Raw genomic sequence first — 12,015 nt, forward strand, 5'->3', positions numbered from 1 at the left:
CAAAATGCTTATGGGTGAGCCCATTACTCGAGAATATAATCACAAAGCTGTTGGGAAAGAGATCTGAATACATTGGCTATTGTAAGGGTTAAAAACGGAGTCAATCCCAAAAATTGCAATTTTGTTTTAAACAATTCATCGTCCTCTCACCAGTAGATGGCGCTGATGCCCTTAGAACTATTTGGCACTGAACTCTCAACCAGCGGGAAAGACTCAGGTTAAATTCACCATACAAATAAACAGGGCTTAGGTTTCTTTACCGCAGGTATTGTTAAATATGTTGCTAAAGGATCCACATCTCCCAATGTATGTGACTAGGTAACTAGACACAGGGTGCTGCTGCGCATAGCTTATTAGACCAGAAGAAAGATTTCACCTCTTTACTAAGTTGTGTGGATCGTTTATTGTTAACCAGGCTAACTGCAAATAGAGGTGGAAGGTCAGGAAACAGATTTTAGAGAGAAGCTAATTTTTAAACCTCCCATGCCTTTTCAATTCCATGCTGAGCTTTTCCAGCCTTTGTGCACCATGTATACCACCTGCAGATTGTGACTTAAAGGGGTTGTCTTACCACTTATCCACAGGATAGGGGACAACTTGCTGGGACCCTCACCAATTGGAAGATTCGGGAATTTTTCCCTTGGTACAAAATATCACGGGAGATCAGATGCCTGAATACCGCTCCATTCTCTAATAAATGCAGGATGTAGCAGCCCGAAAGGGAGCAAGTAGAGCTTGGGTCTCGCATGCGCACTGCTACTCCATTTTAAACTGGTAGGACCCCCACCTATCAATAGTTATCAGCTAATCTGTGGATAGGTGATAACTTCTTTTCACCAGACAACCCCTTTAAGATTTTGTGAAGGCCATATACTAGAATTCTACATGCTACATGTATTAGGAGATATTAAGATGTGATCTGTTAAATAAAACAAGCTATCCCTATTCAAAATATCCCCAATATCTTTTTTCCAATGTCCTTGAGATTATAACTACAGCAAGGCAAAATGTACACATATTATTATTATATATGGTTTCACACCCAAACACTTCAAAGTAACCATTTTAATAACGTAGGCGATCCGACGAGGGCAGGCACATTCAGTGTAGAAAGTCCGTCTGCTATTGAAATCTAAGACTTGTATTGTTGAGGCTTACCAAGTTATTTATCTTCAGTCTATTGCCATTATATTATATTACATCTTAAAGTAGTACTCCTGACATATTTTCTTAATCCTGCCTAACTATCTATGCAATGTATTGTAGCTGCATTAATATATTTACAGATTGCCGTCTTCCATGGTTTCCAGCGCCGCTCCCGTCCTCTTCTAAGTCACGTAATTTGAATTCAGACTGGGGGTTTATAGGTAGACCAGAAGTCGCTTGCTCAATGAAAGTATATGGAGCCTCATCCTCCTGTACCAGTCGGTGACTTGTTTTTGTTCAAACTATTGTACTTGTTGTTTGCTATGTATACCCCCTTTTTCACATGTAAAGCGCCATGGAATGAATGGCGCTATAATAATAAATAATAGTAATAATAATAATTCTGCGTCTCTGTAGGCTTATATTGAGAAAGTAGCACCGTCCCTGCATAAGCAAAGAAGAGGAGTGCTCGTATGACCTTGAAGAGAACCGGAGCGGCGCTGGAAACCATGGAAGATGGCAATCTGTAAGTATATTAATGCAGCTACAATACATTGCATAGATAGTTAGAAAGCATACGGGAAAAAATATTAGGCGTGCTCCTTTAATATCTTCATTTAAAAATGTCTTTCTCCAAAAGCCTTAAACCTAATTCATACAGGCATATAGTACCTGTGGTTTAACTGTTTCTAATCTATATAATATCTGCCCACCAACGTTCTACTGACTCAAACTGAGTTCATGCTAGATGCAAGGATGGACATATCTGTGTTCATCCTTTGCAGCTGCAGAGCGGCCCCAAGAGGTAAGGAGGCCCACGTCCATCTCTAAAATAGGCGCAATTAGGTTTCATGATGCGCTATTGGACTACGAAGGGCCCATATATTGTTCTTGGACAGGGGCACTCTTCTATCTGTGTCCACCCCTGCATAGATTGCTATAGTGCTGTAAGTACAGTTGAAAGAACGACAGAGGAGCCTGACATACTTCTGGAAAATGAACGGTTAAATTTGTCTGTCTAAATGAGGTCTTAGACATGACAAATAACAGTAAAAATAATAAATGGCCCAGCGTTAGCACATGATCGCTTCACAATGACTTACTGTCCTATAAATGAGATGATCAATCCCAACGATGTGGACAATTACGCACACCCGGTATTGTTAACTCAGTGAATTATCCATAATCATTATCTGATTGGCGAATTCATGGCACAGTTGTGATTGGAGATCAATTATCATTTTCAAAATGAAAAATTGCGGAATTTAACTTGATCGTGTCAGATCGTTTTAAAGTAGTGTTTATTGGCAACCAGGACAATTATAAATAGTTGCTAAAATTTATGGCCGTCTTAACAGATAATCTCTGTATATCCCCAATATTTTTTGTAATTAAACATTGTGTTTTACTTTAATATAATACCGTATAGTAACCTGTGCCGCACTGTAGAATAGGAATTGTGAGAATTTCCGACTATTCCTTTAGTTTCCCATAACTTTGCATCGCTGTGAGTTACTTATCTGACTTGGTAATTCTCCTTTAAGAAATGAACTATTCCCTATGAATATTTAATGTACTTTGCCTGCATTATCCACATGATGTGGGTTGGAGCTTCGCTTAGACTGGGAGATCTGAAAGGTGCTGGAGAGAAGGAGCAACATTTTAAACTACCTTGTGATTGCAATCCCTGAGTGGAGCTGCAAACATTTGCGCTGACAATACGAGATGACAAATAAGGCGAGATCGTGGCACGGGGGAATGAGTGGGGTAGTTTGTTCATTTCCATGACAATGCTGGGAACACAGTTGGAAGCTGCATTTCTTTGCCTGGTGCACTTCTCTTCAGCAATCAGCCCTACCAGCCCAGAGCCTTAAGTGTGTGCATTTGTCCCTGATTGTGTAAGTAAAATGTGCGGAAAGATCTGTCCTTATGTTTGTGTGTCCAGAACAACAGCACCTCTGGGGTAAGTTCAAGCATCAAGGCTTTTCTAAGGAAAGGTGTTTAATTATCCGGGCTGCCTTCTGTGTTATTATACTCCACCATATGTAAAATCTGCTTATTCAGATGGCATATATGTATCATGTTTTATTTTATTAGATTGCTATTCGTATTCCGTATCGCATTTTTCTTTGTGTGCTTGTGGGTCCATTTTTAACTGTTTCTACTTCCAACACAAAGAACATTAAGATGATATTGTCATCCGCTTACTAATTGGACACCTTTCCCTATGTGAGATTGCAGTGTATCATCTGCTCCACAGTGAGAGCCTGACACGTACATTTCCATGCCTGGGAAAAAAAAGTGTATAAAATTAGAATGGTTTTGTCCCTGACTTGTAGGCCTGCGAGTGTTATATGTGGAAAAGTTTAATTATACATCGGACATTGTTACAGGGTATTTTCCACGCTCACCTCTAACAGATTTTGCTAGCTTAGCCTAAACGACGTGATATATGGTTTCTATATAGTGAACTGTTTAGCTCATTATTTATGTTGATAGTACCATATTAATAAATGATTAACACTGATTACGCTATATGTGTATGGTCGTTATTACATTGGCATTATTATAAACAGGACCTAAACACCATAGTGTAGTTTTAGTAGTCACTGACAGTAACACGCAGCAGTAACAGGATCATTGTTGTATTTGTTAACATACATATATGAGATACATATATATACTACACATGCAGAAAAATTGAATTAAAAAACATATATACATACATACATACATATATATGTTTATAGATACAGGGATAGATACATGATAGATAGATGAATAATAGATAGAGATAACTAGATAGATAGATAGATAGATAGATAGATAGATAGATAGATAGATAGATAGATAGATAGATGTTCTATATGTTTATTGCCTGGTTATAATTAAGGGGTAAGGTGTATCCGAAATCCAAAAGTAGGGCTGCCTTACTAAGCAGACTATGCACTTTCTGTCAGTATACCGTAGCTGCTTTTCCTCCCACACAAGTGACGAGTACTTTTATTACACTTTCTGGTGAGAACATTTGTAAAAAGACATAACATGATTTATTCCATTTGTGTCTGGTATCTTCTTAATATCATTTACAATGGTGTGAAATCCAATATTTACTAAATACTGTGATTCACATCCCTATAGGCCTTTTAAGTAGTTGGCAGATTCTTTTTATTTTTTTTCCCTTGTTCATTTTCAATAAAATTGCAGTTGAGCATATTTTAACTTGCCTATCCTGCTTACTTCTAGACTGATACAAATGTTTGGTAGACAATGAGTTGCTTAAGTCATTTTACGCCTTAATTATGTTTGTGTAAATGGTGTTCTGCAGTCATTTAGTCTGCATTCGTGACTTGGGCTTGAATGATAGCTATGGATTCCTTTTGAGACTGTGATTCTTATCAGATGGGCTTCTTGCATGATCAATAATGCCATTAGGATTAGAGAACCAACACACGTACCTATATCTAATTAACCTGTTCATGTGAGGGTAACTGGCAAGAGAATTGTGAGATCCAGGTAAACTGAGCAGATAGAACAGTGACGCTAAATTCACATATAAAATCCTTTTTTTCAATATTGTTATTTTACTGGCATAAAAATTAAACACGAAATAAAAAGTGACAAAATTTATATCCTTTGTGGAAACTGACTTTGTAAAATATTATTTGTAAAGAATTGAGAAAAATTGTCTATGAAAAGTCTTCCTTCTTGTTTTCTCTATTTATTACATCACAGTAAGGGGAAGTGAATATTTGATTGTCTTGAAAGTGGGAATTTGGAACCTATAGGAAGTAATGAGACGTTAGGTGACATGCTGCGGTTGCTGTGTGATTGGTTGGCGTCTAGGAACCTACAGGTGTTAATACTGCACTCCAAACATATTGTAAATGTATTCTCTACCCATAGCTAACTCAGAAATAGCATTATATCTGTGCAATATTTAATTTGGGGAAACAAATTTGTGAAACTAAGGATCTCTAAAATGCAATCAAAGCCATTCTGAGCCAAATCCAACAATAAAATATTTATAAAAATCTGGAAAAAATGTTTCACTTGCTGTGTACTAAATTAATAATGGTGAAATATGTAGTATTGCTGTGTCAACAAATATTTCACACATTTGTAGGTAATGTAAAACTACATTATTCTTAAAGGCAAAACCTTGCGATGTGTGTAAACACCAAACAATCGGTAATCTTCGTCTTATAAGAAATATATTCTGCCCTACTGCAGCCAGAAGCAGAGAAGAGGTAGCAATCACTATCGGGCCCAGCTGCATAAAGGGGCCCAATGGCCCTTGTCACATAAGAAGTCATTATTCTTATTATTATTGGCACATGGTAGGTGGGAGGATCTGCTACAGATTTTGCATTGTGGCCAAAAGCTTCACGTTACACCTCTACTTGTAAATCTATCGGCTAGCTGGAAGTGACACAAAGCCATTTATTGGGGAAGAAAGTCGCCCAAAACTTTTACTCTCTCTAGCTTCTGCTATGATCCTTACTCCACCTTTAGGAGCTGTAGCTATTTGTAGAGAAGGCCTGCATGATATGAGAAATATGGGATTATTCTTGCTACAGCAGCCACATTATGTAGAATAGAATCGCCCTGTTGTGTAAGGAGTCTCAGACAATGCCCTCGATATGTATAGAGTGGCCTCTGTTCAATAGATGATGCAAAGATGGAAGGAGAGTTACGGAGCAGCAGTCTGAAGAATACAAGAAAGAAGTGTTTACTGCTTGCTAATATTGCCTTTCTCAAGACATCTAAATACATTTAATATCGTTTCCAATATGTCACAGTTACGAGCACTAGCTTGTACATTGATTAGTTATTGCATTATATTTTATACACTTTATACATTTATGTGCTTAACACATTATTACTTTATGAAATTTCCTCATGATTTTTTTTTTATGTTTTGCCCTTTATTGTTTTGTAACGTGCTGACAATCCAGGACATACCCCTCTTAGTATTGCAACATTTTGAAACTTGAGAAAAAATAATATATATATATGTATATATATTATTTTTTCTCATACATATATATATATGTATGTGTATATATATGTACAAAAAATGTGTAAACTCATAAAATGCAAAACACATGTATCATAATAATTATCATCATTCTATATCATATTTCGACTCATTGTCTGGTTTGGTGTAAGTCGATCAATAGATTGAACACTATTGTTGATTTTGCAGACGTGTTTTCCAGACCGGTATTCAGTTAGGCCTAGGTGTATAAAAGGACTTCATCAGGAAACAGACAGGCCATGGAAATTCGCAATGCCATTCAATAGTTGCCTCCATACTGAAATAAAGTGCTAAAAACAATACACCAAGTCTTTTCTTACCTATGGAAACATAGATCTGCTTAGGGCTCGACTACGCAAATATTTATTTATATATTTGTGAGTGAAACTGATTATGATGAATTGGACAACAGATTCTCAGATTCTATCCAGTTCTAGGTGACAAACGCCTGGCATGGTCTATCAGAGAGATTTACTGTAATAAAAAAAAAACACTACCATATTCTGCAACCTACCATACTCATACCACCACATCAAAATATACCCTACCCTGCAACAGTCAGTGCAAGAGTTACAGCAGTTTACCATACATTTATACCTCTTTTCTCACTCATATATGTAAAGATAAAGCAAAAAAAAAAGTTGTTATCTCTTTATTCCTGAACATCAAGTTTGGGTTTAAGGTACAAACCGAATCATCATTGTTTCCATATATGATGCGGCAAAATAACAAAAAATCATCCTGTGTGCAACTAAGATATCACAGACAATTTTTTTCTACTTTTTAGTAGAAATGTAAAAAAAGCATTAAGGTCCTCAAAATATCTAATAGTGCATATATAGATTGTATCAGGCCCAGTTTATGGCTTTTTTACACTTGTCCTTTGTTACAAAAATTGGAATAGATTCCAGCATACGGAATAACTTCCTTGAAGAAAGGTCTAAGAATACTTCCCTCCTTCCCTAGAATTAATCCCAAATTTTCAAAAAATTTGTGTAAATGAGCCTAAATTGTGCAACAACAGACACTTCAAGGTTGCTCCCAGGGCTGTCCTGACATGTACTGTGCTGAAGACGTTAACCCTCTATGCATTGTCTTTCTTCTAACATATAACATACTTTCAATGTGTCAAGAATGGTTTGCTTCTTTTATTTCTCTTAGGTGACATCCAGGAGGTGGTAAGTGGGTAATGTGACATGTACTTGTTTTTTTCTAAAGTAATAAAAATATTAAGTTAAGTTTAAATCTGACTTTTTATGCAGTTAGGTGGAGTAGAGGTGTGAGATGTACTGAATTTAAGACATCAACTAGGAAAAATGCTACACAACCAATCATATGTAAAGGAAAGGAAGCCACATAGAAGAAAATAAATTCCAAAGGTTTCATCACACCACCAGAACCCTAAATCCTAGCACACGAGAGGCAATGTAGTAACCCCCCCCCCCTCCCTTAAACTATGTAGAAGATACAGATATGGCCTTATATGTACTTTGTACCACTCTGGGGCTTCAACAGGAAATGACCATGCTTGTTCATGGGCTGTTTAATGCTTGACCCTAGTCTCTGCAGTTTATGCTTTTGTGTTTTTAAGCTAGAAAATTAGTGCACAGAGCCTTCAGCATTGTCATCGGCACCATTTTTGGGTGTGTTCTGGTGTTCTAGGTTTGGATGTGTCTTAAAAGAACAATCTTTCAATCCAACTTGCATACAGACTGCAGCATTTTTTATTGACCTCTAATACACTGATGGAGCTGGATATGCACTGATAGGTTTTAATGTAGTTTATGTACGACTATGTTCACACTGGCATTTAGTTTACATTCCATATTTCAATTGCTCTTGATGGACAATCTTCTGTGCTGTTCTAAGTCACTTGAAACTATATATGTGTGTATGTATGTATGTATATATATATATATATATACTGTATATATACATATATATACACATATATATGTATATAAATATATATACAGTACAGACCAAAAGTTTGGACACACCTCATTTAAAGATTTTTCTGTATTTTCATGACTATGAAAATTGTACATTCACACTGAAGGCATCAAAACTATGAATTAACACATGTGGAATTATATACTTAACAAAAAAGTGTGAAAGAACTGAAAATATGTCTTATATTCTAGGTTCTTCAAAGTAGCCACCTTTTGCTTTGATGACTGCTTTGCACACTCTTGGCATTCTCTTGATGAGCTTCAAGAGGTAGTCACCGGAAATGGTCTTCCAACAATCTAGAAGGAGTTCCCAGAGATGCTTAGCACTTGTTGGCCCTTTTGCCTTCACTCTGCGGTCCAGCTCACCCCAAACCATCTCGATTTGGTTCAGGTCTGGTGACTGTGGAGGCCAGGTCATCTGGCGTAGCACCCCATCACTCTCCTCCTTAGTCAAATAGCCCTTACACAGCCTGGAGGTGTGTTTGGGGTCATTGTCCTGTTGAAAAATAAATGATGGTCCAACTAAACGCAAACCGGATAGAATAGCATGCCGCTGCAAGATGCTGTGGTAGCCATGCTGGTTCAGTATACCTTCAATTTTGAATAAATCCCCAACAGTGTCACCAGCAAAGCACCCCCACACCATCACACCTCCTCCTCCATGCTTCACTGTGGGAACCAGGCATGTAGAGTCCATCCGTTCACCTTTCTGCGTTGCACAAAGACACGGTGGTTGGAACCAGAGATCTCAAATTTGGACTCATCAGACCAAAGCACAGATTTCCACTGGTCTAATGTCCATTCCTTGTGTTCTTCAGCCCATACAAGTCTCTTCTGCTTGTTGCCTATCCTTAGCAGTGGTTTCCTAGCAGCTATTTTGCCATGAAGGCCTGCTGCACAAAGTCTCCTCTTAACAGTTGTTGTAGAGATGTGTCTGCTGCTAGAACTCTGTGTGGCATTGACCTGGTCTCTAATCTGAGCTGCTGTTAACCTGCGATTTCTGAGGCTGGTGACTCGGATAAACATCCTCAGAAGCAGGGGTGACTCTTGGTCTTCCTTTCCTGGGGCAGTCCTCATGTGAGCCAGTTTCTTTGTAGCGCTTGATGGTTTTTGCAACTACACTTGGGGACACTTTCAAAGTTTTCCCAATTTTTCGGACTGACTGACCTTCATTTCTTAAAGTAATGATGGCCACTCGTTTTTCTTTACTTACTGTAGCTGCTTTTTTTCTTGCCATAATACAAATTATAACAGTCTATTCAGTGGGACTATCAGCTGTGTATCCACCAGACTTCTGCACAACACAACTGATGGTCCCAACCCCATTTATAAGGCAAGAAATCCCACTTATTAAACCTGACAGGGCACACCTGTGAAGTGAAAACCATTTCCGGTGACTACCTCTTGAAGCTCATCAAGAGAATGCCAAGAGTGTGCAAAGCAGTCATCAAAGCAAAAGGTGGCTACTTTGAAGACCCTAGAATATAAGACATATTTTCAGTTGTTTCACATTTTTTTGTTAAGTATATAATTCCACATGTGTTAATTCATAGTTTTGATGCCTTCAGTGTGAATGTACAATTTTCATAGTCATGAAAATACAGAAAAATCTTTAAATGAGAAGGTGTGTCCAAACTTTTGGTCTGTACTGTATATACACACACACAAAAGGGGATTTTGTATATATACATAATCCACTTACATTAGGCATACCACATATGTTTTACTTTTCATTTTTACCCAGTTTAGTGCTAGACAACTTTGTTAAGTACCAACATCACTCTAAAGTCTTTGATGATTGGGAAGTCATCTAATATGTAATCAAAAGTCTCAATATTGGTATCTAAGACAATACACTCATAAAGCAGCTTATACACTTAAAAGTATTATCATTAAAAAATGATGGTCCGTTCTAAGGTTAGGCTACACCCTCCCTTGGCTGGTGCTCTGATTTAGGAACAGTCACCTATCAAGAGCCTGAAGCGGTCATGCTGCTTATGCTTTGTGTAGCGGTAATAATAGATATTGCAGCATTTTCCCATCCAAGTGAATGGGACAACACTGCAATACACAAAACTAAAGCAAGGTACGTTCCAGCCTGTAAGCCGAAGTAAACATTGAAGAAGGTATAGCGCTCATTCAAGCCCCTTTAAACAGTCAGGGGTGGCTTCCACCAATCCACTATTAATGTCTTATCCTAGGGATTTTAACCCCTTCGCAACCTTGGGTTTTGTCATTTTTGCTTTTTCGTTTTTTGCTCCCCTTGTTCCCAGAGCCATAGCGTCTTTATTTTTTGGACAATATGGCCGTGTGAGGGCTTATTTTTTGCGGGACAAGTTGTACTTTTCAACGCCATTACTAGTTTTACCATATCGTGTACGGGAAAACGGGAAAAAAATTCCAAGTGCGGTAAAATTGCAAAAAAAGTGCAATACCACAGTTGTTTTTAATTTATTTTTTTTACCACGTTCACTGAATGCTAAAACTGACCTGCCATTCTTATTCTCCAGGTCATTACGAGTTCGTAGACACCAAACATGTGTAGGTTATTTTATATTTAAGTGTTGAAAAAAAATTCCAAAATTTGGTAAAAAAAACGAAAAAAAAATAGCGCCATTTTCCGAGACCTGTAGCGTCTCCATTTTTTTGGATCTGGGGCTGGGTGAGAGCTTATTTTTTGCGCGCTGGGCTGACGTTTTTATTGATAACATTTTGGGGTAGATCCGATGTTTTGATCGCCCGTTATTGCATTTTATTGCAACTTTGCGGCGACCAAAAAACGTAATTCTGGCGTTTAGAATTTTTTTCTCGTTACACCGTTTACCGATCGGATTAATTCTTTTTTTATATTGATAGATGGGGCAAATATGAACACGGCGATACCAAATATGTGTATGTGGGGTTTTTTTTTTTATAATTTATTTTGAATGGGGCGAAAGGGGGGTGATTTAAACTTTTATATTTTATTATTTTTTTTATATTTTTAAAAACATTTTTTTTTCACTTACTGCATGCTTCAATAGTCTCCATGGGAGACTAGAAGCAGCAGTTGTCTGATCGTCTCTCCTACATACAGGGGACGAGCAGATCCCCTGCATATAGCAGAAATGGTCCTGTGCTATGAGCGCCGACCACTAGGTGGCGCTCATAGCGACGAGATCATGACAACCACAGGCGTCTGCTGCAGACCCTGGTTGTCATGCACGCCCATCGGTGACCCGCGATCACGTGACGGGGTCGCCGGTGGGCGGGGCTTATGACGCGCAACCCGGAAGCGCGCATTAAATGTCGCTGTCGGAGATTGACAGCGGCATTTAACATGTTAACAGCCGCGGGTGGATCGCGATTCCACCCGCGGCTGTTGCGGGCTCCTGTCAGCTGTAAGAATCAGCTGACATGTGCTCGGTTCAGTGAGGGTTCAGCGCAGCAGCCCTCACTGAATGGGGGGTACGCAAATGTGCGTACTAATACGGCATGGGCTCTAAAGGGGTTAAAGAAAGGTTGGTTATCCCTTTAAATGGAATCTGTCACCAGGTTTTTGACCTCTAATCTGAGGGACGCAGAGGCAGAGATACTAATTTGAGCATTACTTACTTATTGAGCTGCTTGGTGTCATTTTGATAAAATCACAGTTTTCTCTGCTGCGGGTCTTCCAGTTCTCTGAATCCTGAGCTCTGGGGTGGGTGCAAAACAGCTGCCTTTTTATGTTACCTCCTACTGGAGTTGAATTCATCAATCTGACTTAAACCTTATTTGCAAAGATAACTGTTTGTACTTTTAAAAGTGGCGAAAGTAATGTAAAATAGCAAAAAAGTACACATTTTTTTGACAAAATTTATGACTTTTTGTTACCGAAAAAAAATGGTGCAAAAGCCT

The 12,015-nt window shown here is 38.3% G+C and overlaps 1 long non-coding RNA gene across 1 annotated transcript in view; it reads left to right on the forward strand.

The window, feature by feature from the left end:
* Window positions 1–2,740: 2,740 nt before the first annotated feature.
* The window catches only part of LOC141252290 (uncharacterized), a 49,814-nt gene continuing 40,539 nt past the window's right edge, over window positions 2,741–12,015 (forward strand). The window contains exon 1 of the long non-coding RNA XR_012313731.1: window positions 2,741–3,044. This is a non-coding gene — a long non-coding RNA (uncharacterized lncRNA). The remainder of the gene's footprint in view (window positions 3,045–12,015) is intronic.

Source organism: Phyllobates terribilis, unplaced genomic scaffold, assembly GCF_046119375.1.
Source record: "Phyllobates terribilis strain yellow unplaced genomic scaffold, ASM4611937v1 Scaffold_2__4_contigs__length_985480577, whole genome shotgun sequence".
Lineage (NCBI taxonomy): Eukaryota > Metazoa > Chordata > Amphibia > Anura > Dendrobatidae > Phyllobates > Phyllobates terribilis.